The sequence below is a fragment of the Aquarana catesbeiana genome, linkage group LG05 (genome assembly GCF_042186555.1).
Source record: "Aquarana catesbeiana isolate 2022-GZ linkage group LG05, ASM4218655v1, whole genome shotgun sequence".
NCBI classification, from domain to species: Eukaryota; Metazoa; Chordata; class Amphibia; order Anura; family Ranidae; genus Aquarana; species Aquarana catesbeiana.
The window spans coordinates 325,060,760-325,074,403 of NC_133328.1; positions in this window are offsets into that span (position 1 = coordinate 325,060,760).

Genomic DNA, 13,644 nt, shown 5'->3' on the forward strand with positions numbered 1-13,644 from the left:
CTTCACTGCGTCCTGTTTAATGTCATTTGAACACCTTCAAACCAAATTTGGTCTTTCGCCAAGAACGTTTTACATATACCTCAGGATTAGGTCTCTACTCAACAAATCACACTGGATTGAACAAGACAAGATTCTATCTTCTATGCTAAAATATCTCGATTCAAGTAAAGACATACTTAAGGGTATCTCATATATCTATGGTTTATTCTCTCAGTCAACAGAGGAATCCACTCAGATCCAAATCTTGCAGTGGTCCAAACACATCCCCTCAGCCCCTCCACCTACTCAATGGTACAAAGCTCTATCATTGCCCTCAAAACTCTCTCATTGTACCACACACTGGGAATTCCTACAAAAGCTCTTCCAACATTGGTACTACACCCCCAGCAGAATTGCCAAAATTTACCCCAATACGTCTCACCTATGCTGGAGAAATTGTGGCCTCCCAGGAACTCTTTTCCATATCTGGTGGGAATGGCCAACCCTCACAGAATTTTGGAACCAAAAACTAAAATTGCTCCAATCAATTGGCCCCACAGTAAATAACCTATCCTCAGTTGACCTCCTCCTGGGCCTGATGGTTCCCACATGGCACAGAAAATCTCAAACCGTGGCCACCCACATCCTTATTGCTGCAAGGTTGGCACTAGCAAGGAAATGGAAAAGTACTCACCCTCCTGACATCCAAGAAGCAATTACAATCCTAAACAGCAATCTCAAATTAGAACATGGCTTCTCCAAAGTCCAATTTACCACTGAAAAATTTTACCAAAATTGGGACTCATGGGTCAATGACCCCAAAAGTATACAGCTGGACTGACCTTCCATTCACAAAGGATTCATAATACTCCTGTATGCTTCCATCTTACCCCTCAATAACAAACAGGCAACACACTCGCCTCCGCACTGTGCACTTAGTACCAATACATAGTAGATTAAACAACATGTGTGATTGCCTACTGGTTCTACCTCCTATAGGTAGTAAGGTTAAGGTTAAAGTTAAATCTAATTCTCATAAAGTTTCTGTTACTACCTATACAAGACAATGTATATGCATGCTATAGCTCTTTTATTAGCACTCTTGTGAAAGGTATACCTGATTGTTATAGATACATACCAATGTGTATCCATACCATAACCTTAGAATGTATCACTGTACTATTTATGTTGCTTTTTGTACCTTTTGAAAAATGAATAAACTTTGAAGTAAAAAAAAAATGGCTTCCAAATGGCAGAAACCTGCATGATCAAACATCCACATTTTGTGTTGTTAAAACATGAAAACACAATAAATAAATAAAAATGTAATGTTAAAGTAGATAAACCAGTAAAGACAATGTATTGTGCTGCTGTTTCTTTCCTGATTTTATGTTATGCTGGTTCTACCAGTTAATTAAAAAAATAAAAGGGAAAACATCTTCCTCTATTTCACTGAGTAATGACACACATTATGAGAGCCAAAGGAAATCAACCTGTATAGTACTGATGTAATCTGTATCATCCAATGTACCTGAAAAAAGACAATATGTTTGCCACAGAAAATTAAAGTTCTAAAAGCAATTGTAGGGCATATTTTCAGCACACACAAGTAAGTGTAAAAAAAAAAAATCTGTATTTTCCTTTTTCGGGATTCAATTGTGTAGTGTTTCTGTCATAATTTTCATTAGATTTAAAAGTTCTCCTGTGCCAAGATTGTGAACACTAAACCTTTTACAGTAAATATCATTAACAAGCAGTGAAAGGGCTTTAAAGAATCATTAAGGCCCCTTTCACACATACCGACCGTTTGTCCATTTTTCATCCATTGACGGATGAAAAAGGGACATCAATGCATTCCTATGGAAAAACGGATGACAACAGATGATCATTTATTTTTATCCGTTTTCATCCGCTTCCATCAACATCCATTTTTTTTTTTTAACAAATGAAAGCCCTAGTTTTCATCTGGTAAAAAAATGTATTGGACAAAAGGTCCGTTGTTGCATCCATTTTTGCATTGGTTGTTAGGAGCAACCAGTCACTGTGGGGGGGGGGGGGGTTGTGGTGGAGAAAGACAGGAGAGCAGTATAACAGGCTCCCTCACTTACCGACGCTGTCATTTTCGGCTTTTAAATGTTTTTTTTCTTACATTGTGGAGCTGTCATTTGGGGGGGGGCAGTGTGTGCAAGGATAGGGGCAGGACAGAGCAGTATACCCAGTGAGGGGGCAGTCTGTGCAGACAAGCTCTCTTGCTTGCTGATGCTAACTGTCACTGTCAGCTTTTAAATGTATTGTCGGCTTTTTTTTCTATACTTCATAGTGCAGAGAAGGAGCTGTCATTCAAGCCCGCCACTAAATTAAACAAAGGGGTGGGTGCCATCGGGTGATGTCACTGGGTGACCCCGCCTCCTTGTTTAATTTTGTGGATGGCTCGAATGACAGCTCCTTCTCTGCGCTATTAAGGATAGGAAAAAAGCCGACAATAACATTTAAAAGCTGACAATGACAGTCAGCATCAGCAAGTGAGGGAGCCTGTCTGTACAGGCTGCCCCCTCACTGTGTATACTGCACTCCTCTCTCCTCTCCTTGCACACACTGCCCCCCAGAGAGCAGCTGTCATGTATCTGCTATCACATAGGGGACTGTTGGTCCCCTATGTGATAGCAATAAAAGCATAAGTAAAAAAAAACACATGAAAAGTAAAAGAGAACAAAAAAATTGAGCCTCCCCACCTCCACATACACAGGCATACTAGAGCTGCTCGAATAATCATTAAAAAAAATCTGGATTCAACCCACCTCTCTATCTGAACTGACATTTCCCTGATTCTATATAAACAGTGCAGAGCTAGAGCTGTAAAAGAAAAAAAAAAAAACATTCCTCAGCCCAGAAAGATAGAGAAGAGATACAATGTATCTCTCAGTTCTTTAGATCAAAGGAATGAAATTTGGTCTGTAAATAAGGGAAGTTTAAAGGGGTTGTAAACCCTTGGGTTTTTTCATCTTAATGCATCCTATGGAACCTCATCCGGCAGGGATGCGCTCTTCCTCTGCCCGGGGTTCTTAGCTCTTGATTGGATAGATTGATAGCAGCACAGCCATTGGCTCCTGCTGCTGTCAATCAAATCCAATGACACGGGGGCGGGGCTGAGTCATACATTCGGCGGCTATGGATGCTGAATGATGGACTCGGGAGTGTGCCCACAAGGTAACCCCCAGGAGAGTGCTTCTCAAGGGATTCTCTGATGTGGGGAAGAGCCGCGAGAGCTGCCGAGGGACCCCAGAAGATGGTGTTCAGGGCCACTCTGTGCAAAACGAGCTGCACAGTGGAGGTAAGTATGGCATGTTTGTTATTTTTTTTTAAATAAACAAAGCTTTACAATCACTTTAACCATTTAAAGACTAAACCTTTTTCTGACATTTGTTGCTCACAAGTCGAAAATCAGTATTTTTTGCTAGAAAATTAATTAGAACCCCCAAACATTATATATATTTTTTAGCAGAGACCCTAGAGCAGTGGTTCTCAATGCCTGTCCTCAGGACCCACTAACAGGAGTACCGGAGGAGTACTGGAAGTGACGCCACATAGAAACGAGTTTGGCTCTCTGGGAATTTCGCCGATACACGTTTTTTAAAATGTGAGTTTATGCTGTTTGCATTATTTTAATAAATATTCTCAAAAACGTTATCACACTACGAGAGTGTTCCTCTTTCTCTTATACACTTATTTGGGAGCCTTGGAAAGGATTGACTGTGTAGCACTTGCAACAATTTTGGAGTAACTATTTTTTATGATCAATAGTTTTATTTACATATATGGACTATTCTTGAACTCACTTTGAATATGGGACATACCCACAGGAATCACTTTATATATATATATTTACTTATTAAGGACAGTGCAGCACTACCCCCCTTTTCAAACAGAAAAATTAGCCCAATTTTTTCGTATAAAGTGAAAGATGATGTTACGCTGCGAGAATCGTGAGAGAATTATGATCTTTATTCTAAGCAAAAAAATTGTGATTCTTATTTTATCCAGACTCATGCAGCTGTAATATAAACCAAAAATTTGACTCAAGTGGTTAAGTGAATTTAAAGAACTGATGTAAAAACTAATGAAAAACTGATGTAAACTGATCTGTTTTTTTCTCGAAAAAACATGAATGAACTGATGAAACAAACTGAAAGCATGTGTGAAAGGGGCCTAACTTACCTCTCCATATGCTGGCACTGTTAAGAAATTATTTCCTAAAGATTACAGCAAAGACTATAAAAACAACTTTAATTTGGTTTGTAACAGCTTAGAAACACTTTCTGTCTGCTTACATTAGAAGGCTGGCAGGCTGCTCTTAATGGGTCTGCATTTGCTGTTGCATAGTCAAAGTGTACAATTTCAGAATTTACTATACATTAATTATCCTTGAGGAGATGTGTAGCAGTTACAGCTAATTCACTAACTGTGGTTTGCTAAGCTACACATGCTCCACTATATGAGCATACTTCAGCTAACATACAAAGAAGTATTTTTGGAACCATCTTACATCTGTTAGCTATATTGTGTTGGTATGTAATACAGAGAAAATATTGCATGAATTACTAGTATAACTGAAGTTGACTGTGCAAAAATTGGGAGTAAAAATGTATGCTTTATGGAGGTATCACAGTGCTCATGTGAATATAATAATGCTTTGGATATGGCAACAGCACATACATTTTGTGTAAAAATAAATGTTTATATTTAAACTGCCTTATTTAAAGTGGAAGAAAGGGGAAGGCGGGGATGAGTCTTTGCCATAATGTGTCATACATGTTACACAAAAACACAAAAAGTCACCATGAGCCAGAGAATAGGCCATGAGCCAGGGAATAGGTTTTTGGCAAAAGAGACCTTGCATGTATCTTCTGATAAAAAAAGACCCTACCTTTTTTAGATTTGTTCATTGGAATATTGAAGCCCCTTTAGAAAGGGGTGGGGGTGGCTATCTGGCCCCTCCTTGCATGTATCTTCTGATAAAAAAAGACCCTACCTTTTTTAGATTTGCTCATTGGAATATTGAAGCTCCTTTAGAAAGGGGTGGGGCTTATCTGGCTCCTCCCAGGGGAATGAGTACAAGATATATAGTAATCCTTGTTACTCATTCGAAACAAAATTTAAAAAACCCCATGGTGAAAAGAAAAAACAATGTCCCATCTTCTAAATCCAATGTAAATTACAATGAGCACTGCACAACAATGTTGACCTGCCTCCATGACAACAGGCTGATCAATGATGCAGTCCCTTAGCTACTCTGATCATTTGCCCACTGGCTTCTGTTTGTAAACATGCAAGTAGGGAGCTGGGGTGACATCATTGATAAAGTATTGTCATGAGCATTTTCTGCCAATTACATCACCCAGTATCTCCGCCAGCTTGTTTACAAACAGAATCTGGTGGGGCTCTGTCCTTTACCTGCTACCACCAAAAATGCCAGATCCTTGACCAGCTCCTGTTTTTAAACAAGCCAGCTAGGAATATGTTATATAGCAGCACTACCACCATGCTAATACTGCACTGCATTAATGCTACCATTAGCGCTGTTGTAAAGCTACCACCACCAAATAACAGATACCAGGCTGGTTTCTTTACAAACATCAGCTGGCTGGGGTACTGGAATTTGGCATTTAAAATAAAGTGTTGGGTAAAAGTTATTAAAAGACTATTATCCAGGCATGCAGCCTGGCTGGCTAGGAAAAGTGGAAAGCGTTAAGCAGCATTAGTACTACCTCTACTAAATGACATATCCCTGGTTGCTGTTTGCAAAGACTGTCCCTTTTAATGTGTTACTGCATTTTCAATATAATATGTGGGTTTAAGACATTCCCAAAGCATGTTATTTAAAAGAATTTGTATATGTCTAATGCCCAGACTCTAGGGCACAACATAGGAGAGACCCCTCTAAAGTGCTCACAGCCTGATGTAGATGGGACATCCTATAGGGATAGCATATACAGCCTTAAAATACCCAGATTACAGGGCACTATAAACAAGTCTAATGTTCATAGAGAGAGGCCTGCTCAGTCTGAAGTCCTGAGGGGTTATTAAAGATTCCGAGTCCACATCTGTATTTTTAGGGACTCCTCTTTTAATGGATAAAAAAAGGGCACTTAGAAAAACCCAAATAAGTTGCTTAGGAGGTATTAAAAGGAATAAGACAGATGAGCAGCCATAACAATTTTTAACCTTTCCTCTCATATGCTAACTATTCCAGAAATGTCCCTTTTACAAATAGGGATTACCTTTGCCCATCAGTCTCTCCAAATCTGTTTAACCTCTTTAAAGATCTTAATAGGTTTAAAATAAGTATAAAAGATCCCTTTCTATAATCAGATATTATGAAAATATAGATAAGAAGAAATATTTAAGGGAAAATTTGTTCCAAGGCCGTACAAGATCTTCAGACATCCCACAATACTATTATAAGGCAGGCTGATAAAAGAGGCAGCATAATCATTCAGCCTTAAGAGGTCTATGTGAATGAAGTGTAGTGGTCACATATTTTGTATGTAACTTAATGTATGTTATATCTTAGTATCTAGCGCCATCTATTGGCAAAAATATGAAAGGACTGCATATTTGTTTTTTTCATCACTTAAGAAGTTGACATGGAAGTGTTTTATTTGTTTACACTTGGACATTAACTTGACCTACCCACAATGCCCATTAACTCCCATGAACATCACGAGAACAGAACTGCATTGTGGGAAGATTATATAAGGGCTGAGAGTGGCCATTTTAGGTCTCTTGAACACGCATGGCCAGCCTGGGAGGATCTGTGTGAGGTCTCCAGCATAGCGTGGCCTACCTCCACGGAAGAGCGATCCGAGCAGCAGTATCGTGACACACCAGATAGCTGGACTGACGGTGGGGCAAGACTGGGAAGGAGCCAGAGGAGCCTGTCAAAGTAATCTGGGAGTTCCGGAGCATCTCGTTGTGTGGAGCAGAGCAGTGCAGCAGTGCCGGCCAGCCGGAGACAGAACTCAGTACATCAGAATGGAGTCTTCTGACAACACTGTCCTGGTTGGGTGAGAGGGCTGTTGCCCAAAAAGCTTCTTGATGCACTTTTACACATCCGTCTGTACAAGACAGAGTTGCTGGGACCCATAGTCCCACAAGTAAAGTCAAGAGGATTAGATTGAGTTAATATTAGGCTTCGGGCCTGTACCTCACTGAGGATTTAGTACTGTGTCACTGCATCAAAGATAGTTATAGTGCTGCTGCACCAGAACTTTGCTTCTATATTTCAGCCTACTTTAATCAGGATTCATTAACCCCTTGGATTATAAAAACACTTCATTCTTTGCTAGCAGAAGAAAGAAGAAAAGAAGGACTGTTTAATAAAACAAAAGGCTTTGTGTCTCTTCAACATATTGAGGTTATTGTGATACTAACTAATGGGAGCTCCCTAGATTTTGTACTATATTTAATCAAATTAGTCTCTGGGTTAATTATAGTTACAAAGTGCGCAGAGGATAGGATAGTGCTCATAGTGAGATCAAGTCACTCTGTCATTTATCCTATGTTTCCTCCAGCACATTAATATCAAGTTACTTCAACACTTTACAATATCTTTGTAGTTTAAGTCAGTTGACTGCTAGACTACGTTGGTCTGACAGTACAACCATTGTAGTACTTACTTTAAAGCAATTACAGTAAACAAAGATTTACTTAAGTATAACTGTGAGGGTGTTTTCCTTTGCATCATCAAACAAGTGGAAATCCAGGTAAAGACAAGCAGGTATATTACATTGTGCACTGTGAATTTACTTGAAGGTGTTGTTTGACTGCATACTATTGCACCACAGCTGGGTTAAAGGGAATTGAGTCTGTGCGGTTACATGTGATGGAACCCGAAGTGTCAGAGGTAGCGGTAGCTCCGAGGGTCTGGGATGGCCAGTGGGAAAACGAACAAATTAGCAGTTCCTACAGGGGTAGTGCGCTTCAGAAGCATGCTTACTCTCTGATAAGTGTACCTATACACAACTTTAAGAGATTTAAGAGACTGTGTTCACAGGAAACTTATTGGATTTTCAAGTTGGACAGCTTGAGACCTAAATGAAGAGTTTGAGGTGCATACTTTCTTTAGTCTTGGGACACTCCTACAGCTACTGTAAATCTCCCCTCAAGCCCTGTTTTCATCTAGTCCCTCCATGCTTATCAGTTCCCTTACCTTCTTTGCCATATGTTTTTTTCAGCTCCATTTCATCATCACAAATGAGTATACATATGTTCTTCAACTGTGCTTGGCAGTCCACAGAAGTTCACAGCAATTCACAGCACATTTCTCACGATATCCCCAAGAGATATTTATTTATCCACATGCATAACATCTATTATCATTTCTGTTTGTCAGGAACCATGATTCAGACTGAGACAGAAGTGCAGTTAAATCACACTGTTTAATAATAATAATGGCAAAACACGATGGATGAAAGCAGCAGCAACATAGTCAAAACACGATGGATGAAAGCAGCAGATGACATCTATGTTCCCGGCTGTGGTCATACAAGAGCCTGCATCTTTTGTCAGACCAGACTGAACCCAGGGCCATCACTCTCTGGTCTTCCTTCCACGCTTCCTTCCATGCTGTGGCTGTGGTAGTGTAATTGTGGCAGGAGGAGGAGGAGGAGGCGGATGGTCCAACTCAATCACGTCGGTATTGGGTGTGATTTTGCCACTCACCGCCTTAGTTAGGACTTTATAAAGAAGTTTCTCACACATGAGGCATTGACCCTCCTGCATGCCCTTCAGTTTGGTGGCAGCCATGCAGGCAAAGGCCTCTTCAGGAGTGGGTAAGGCTCTGTGGGATGCAGAAGCCTCCTGAATGAGCCTGAGAGCTGAATCCTGCATGTGACTCCTCTTCCTGGGTCTTTTGTTTGGAAGGCGGAGGGGAGGAACCTGCGATTCTGTCAGGCTCCTACTGGTCCCAGGCTTCTCCTGGCTGCCACTTAGCCCCGCCTCCTCCTGGCTGCCACTAACCCCCGCCTCCTCCTGGCTACCATATTCCACAGCCTCCTCCTGTGTGCCACATTCCACAGCCTCGTCCTGGCTGAGGTCTTCCTGTGTATGAAAAAGGGACATAGTTTTAGTTTTTTATTCATCAATCACACACAATTTTCACCTCATGACTGTTGCAAATTGAATGTTAACAAATATAACAGACTATCCTTCTGAGCCCAGCATTTTTCATTCTTGTTCCAATTATTTTTGCCCACTACTGTCTATTGATATGTAAAAAACTGTATTAAATCAGCAATTAGTGATCAATAATAACATCTAGTAAACATCATTTATTTATTGACCAGAAATCTGTAGAAGAATGCTATACCTGGCTCAAGCTGGGCTCCTCCACTTCTTCCTGGCTGGAAGTCCCAGGTTAGACATCGGTAGCCTCAGCTGGGGTGGAAGATAGGGTGGAAGGAAGAGTGGAAGGAAGGGTTGAGAGGGATTCCCTGACTCCAGTCTGGTCTGACAGAAATCGCAGTCTCTCATAGTACCAGAGCCTGGGGACATAAACATCATCTGCTGCAGCTCCGGATCTCTGGGAATCCGTGACCTTCTTGCGCTCCCTTAGATAAGTGCTCCTCAGGCCACTAATTGTGGCTTTTAAATAGGGGATGTTTGCTGTGGGGACCACCGGCTTCACCAACTCCAGCAGTTTCTCCAGCGCTGTCTGCCTCTTTTGTTTATGATTATAATGTGGGTGTTTCACCTGCCACAGACAGGGCAGCTCCCTGTACTTGTCTATGAACAGGGGGAGGAAGTTGTGGTCATTGAAGCCATCAATTTTATCTGCAAGACACAACACAAGACAAACCCTAATGTCAGGCAAAACTCTCCTAATCTTGTTACAATATAGGCCTCAATCTAGAAGCAGTATAGGCCCAAGTTTCTTACCTTCGTTATCACGATCGGCGTCTCCGATACTCCTTCCTCCGCTCACAGATCGTACGTACTATGCATGCGTGTTACGCTTTATACACACTGCGCATGCGTGTAACTCCGCCCGCCCCTGACATTCTTTCTAGTCTATTCCCTGCCCCTTTTCATTCGGCGCAGTGGGGGAAGAGCACATGGCGGAAACACAGCAGGTGCGTGCTAATTACAGCAATGGGGAGGAGGAGGAGGAAAGCCCGGAGCCAGAAACGTCTGGATCCAGAAGGAGAAAATTTAAGGCATGGAATATGTCCTTTGGGGAGATGTTGGAGATGGTGGACATCCTGAAGAGGGCCGACTATGATGGGAAGTATGGACCTTACCCCAACCCCAATGTCTGAAAGGCCAAGATCATGGTGAAAGTGGTCAAAAGTCTGCACCGGAATTTCGGGGTACGTCGATCGAAAGATCAGCTCAGGAAGCGGTGGTCGGACCTCAAATTAAGAGAGCACGAGCAGTACAGAAAGATCCGGAGAGTGCTGCAAAAAAGTAAATAGTTGTGCTGTGTTCCTATTCTTTTTATGTTTATTACGTTTGTGCTGCTCCATGTGCTTTTCTTAACTGTTATCCAGTTTCAAATGTCAAATTTCATGTTCATGGGCAAATTATTCATTCGTCTCAAACATTTTTCTTTCGGCCTATAAAACACCATTGTTTTGGCTATATGCATTTGCCCACATTTTTTAGGGCCTACTTGTGTGAAACTAATTTGGTTGTGTAGATGGGTTTGTTACTAGAATGAAATGCAAACTAGATTCTGTGTAAGGAGAGGACACTCAGCAGCTGTTTACACATCTGGACGCTGGAGCACTAGTGGGGGACACAAGAACACCCTTTTTATTAGGGGGCCCACACAGGTGCTCCAGTGTATACTATAGGGGTGTCTCCATTTGTGAAGCTTGTACAAAACAGGTAAGTATTGAAGCTTCACAAAGGATAAGAAAAATGCAACATCTTGCAACTCTGCCAAAACAGACAATTGTACCCCACTTCCAAGCAATGTTTCATATTTATAGTTCTGCCATCAAATATCTGTGTGCTAAGTAGACCTATTTTTTTTTTTTTTACATAAGGGAGAAAAGACTCGGAGGACACCCCTCATCCGAGGAGACCAGAGACCCCCCACCTCTGGAAGAAGGGGAAATCCACCCAGAACAAGCAGAGCAGGAGGAGGAAGACGTGGTGGAAATTGGCACCACAACAAGTGAGTGTCTGCGACCACAGGCTCAGGTAAGAGATGGATGTCGGCATATTTATAATACATGGTGCTTTTTGGTTTCTATCTTTTTAGGTGATCGTGATGTTGTGGATCCAGATCCTTTCATCTCGCAAAGTGCACAGATCCTGATGGGGGAGATCATAGGGTGTAATAGGGACTTGGAAAACATCAAGAAAAACATCAATGATGTTCTTCAAAAAATGAAGAACATCATTGATGTTTTAGGGAGAGTTTAAAACCCCACAAAATCCCTTTGTTTTTTGTGTGCTACAAATTTTTGACATTTTTTGACAAATTTGAGAAAAGCCAAATTTTGAAGATGCACACAGTGTGTCAACATGTGCTATCTGCCATCACGGGAGATCAATGGACGCGTTTTGGGGGTGCAACTCCTTCCTCAATAATAAAGTAGCTGTGAGGAAGGGGTTGCACCCCCAAAACCACCCGTGATGGCAGCTAGCACATGTTGACATTCGGCAATTGGTGTGCATCTTCAAAATTTGGCTTTTCCTGGGGTGACTTCACCCCATCTGAATGCAATATCAAACACAGTTTGTAAATACTCATGTCTGATATTGCCTTCAAGTTCTACCAAATGTGAACTTTGTAAGTTCAAGATTTGTGTCTTTCTTGTTGGTTTTAAACATGCCTGTTTTATCCAAAATGGACATTTCTACGTTTTCTAATGTGACCCCAAAAATTGTTATACAACAAACATGTTGGCTTGTTTTAAAAACCTTTTCTAAATGCACATGTGATTGTGCTGGTATTAAAAAGATTGATAATCAAGAATGTGTGGATTATTGTCTCAACACTCCACCACTTTGCACTACAAGTGCAGTTTCAAGTGCACTTGTAGTGCAACGTGTCTTTGCCTTTAGTAAATAACACCCAACAATTTTAGTACGTCACCGTGTTCTTGGCTATCGGAAATTCCGACAACTTTGTACAACCGTGTGTACGCAAAACAAGTTTGAGCCAACATCCGTCGGAAAAATCCATGGATTTTGTTGTCGGAATGTCCGATCAATGTCCGATCGTGTGTACGGGGCATAAGAAGTATAAAAGTAAAAATGAAGAAAAAAAAATAAAATTCCCTCAGTTATCTGCACATCAGTTGAGTCAGGCCTCCAGACCACCACTCCAAATAGGATCAAACTGTGGACGAATGGGAGCATGATCTTAAGATAATGAATTATCAATTTACAGAATAGAGGGAATGTTTGACAAATCTTAGAGTGATCAAGGTAAATAAACAATAACTCGTATTTTCTTCACGTATAGAGTAAATATAGACTATACATAAAAAAGGTGATATTATAAGTAAAATGAACAATGTATGACTGAAGTATCAATACTGGTAAATGATCTCATGTATGAGGATAATAGGATGGAAAGGAAAAAGAAGAAAAAAGGAAAGGAGAAACAAGGGAAAGATGCTATTAATAGAACCAAAATTGAGCAATACAATCTTTTCTCATCTACATATGAGAAAAAAATGTAAAGTAAGTATCATTCACCTCTAATTTAATGTCAGTAAGTCAATATGTGGAGAAAGAAGAATGTAAGAAAGAAAGAAAAAAAGAAAGTCTCTCGTAGTGGTGGTGCGGCCCCTACCCGGGCAGTACATATGACTAATGACATGGAGTGGAAGGAAGAAGAGTAAACTTAGCAAGGTAATAGTAAGGATTGGTCAAAGTCAGTCGGTAAGTAATGTTTGACCCAAGGTTGCCAAATTTTGCAAAATTTATTTACATTATTATTTTCTATAGCCGTCATTTTGGCAAAGATAAGGGCTCTGTTCATCCTATGTTTAGCCTCAGCCACTACCAAAGTTTGAGATTTCCATGCTTTGGCTATAGTTTGTTTAGCTGCAGTGGCAAGGTGAATTAATAATTTGAAATGAGTTTGCGTTAGGTCCGATGGTTTGAGATTCAAAAGAGCCAATGCCGGGTCCGGAAGAATAGAGGTGCCCAGAGCTTTGGAGGCCATCTCAAATATTTTCTTCCAAAATTCTTGGGCTATTGGGCATAACCACCAGATATGAAAGTGTGTACCAGGCATTGGACATCCCCGGAAACATGAGCCTGAATAGGATGGAACAAATTTTGCTATTCTGACCGGCACTAAATACCATTGTGCCAAAACTTTAAAGTTGGTTTCTAATGCAAAGCAGTTTGGGGAAGAAGTTTTAGTAGCTAACCAGATATTAGACCACTCTTCTATGCCAAAAGTTTGATCCATATCTTGCGACCATTTCACAGTATATGAGGGTAGTGTTTCATTAGAGGTCATATTAATGTGCCGATATATGAGTGAAATCAGGCCTCTAATGTGTGGGTCGCTCTTACAAATGCGCTCAAACTGCGACATCTGGTTGAGTGGAGAACCTAATATAATGTATATTTATACAGTGTATGTGATCCCTAATAGTTCTAAATACTATTAGTATGACATTAAATCATAAACAC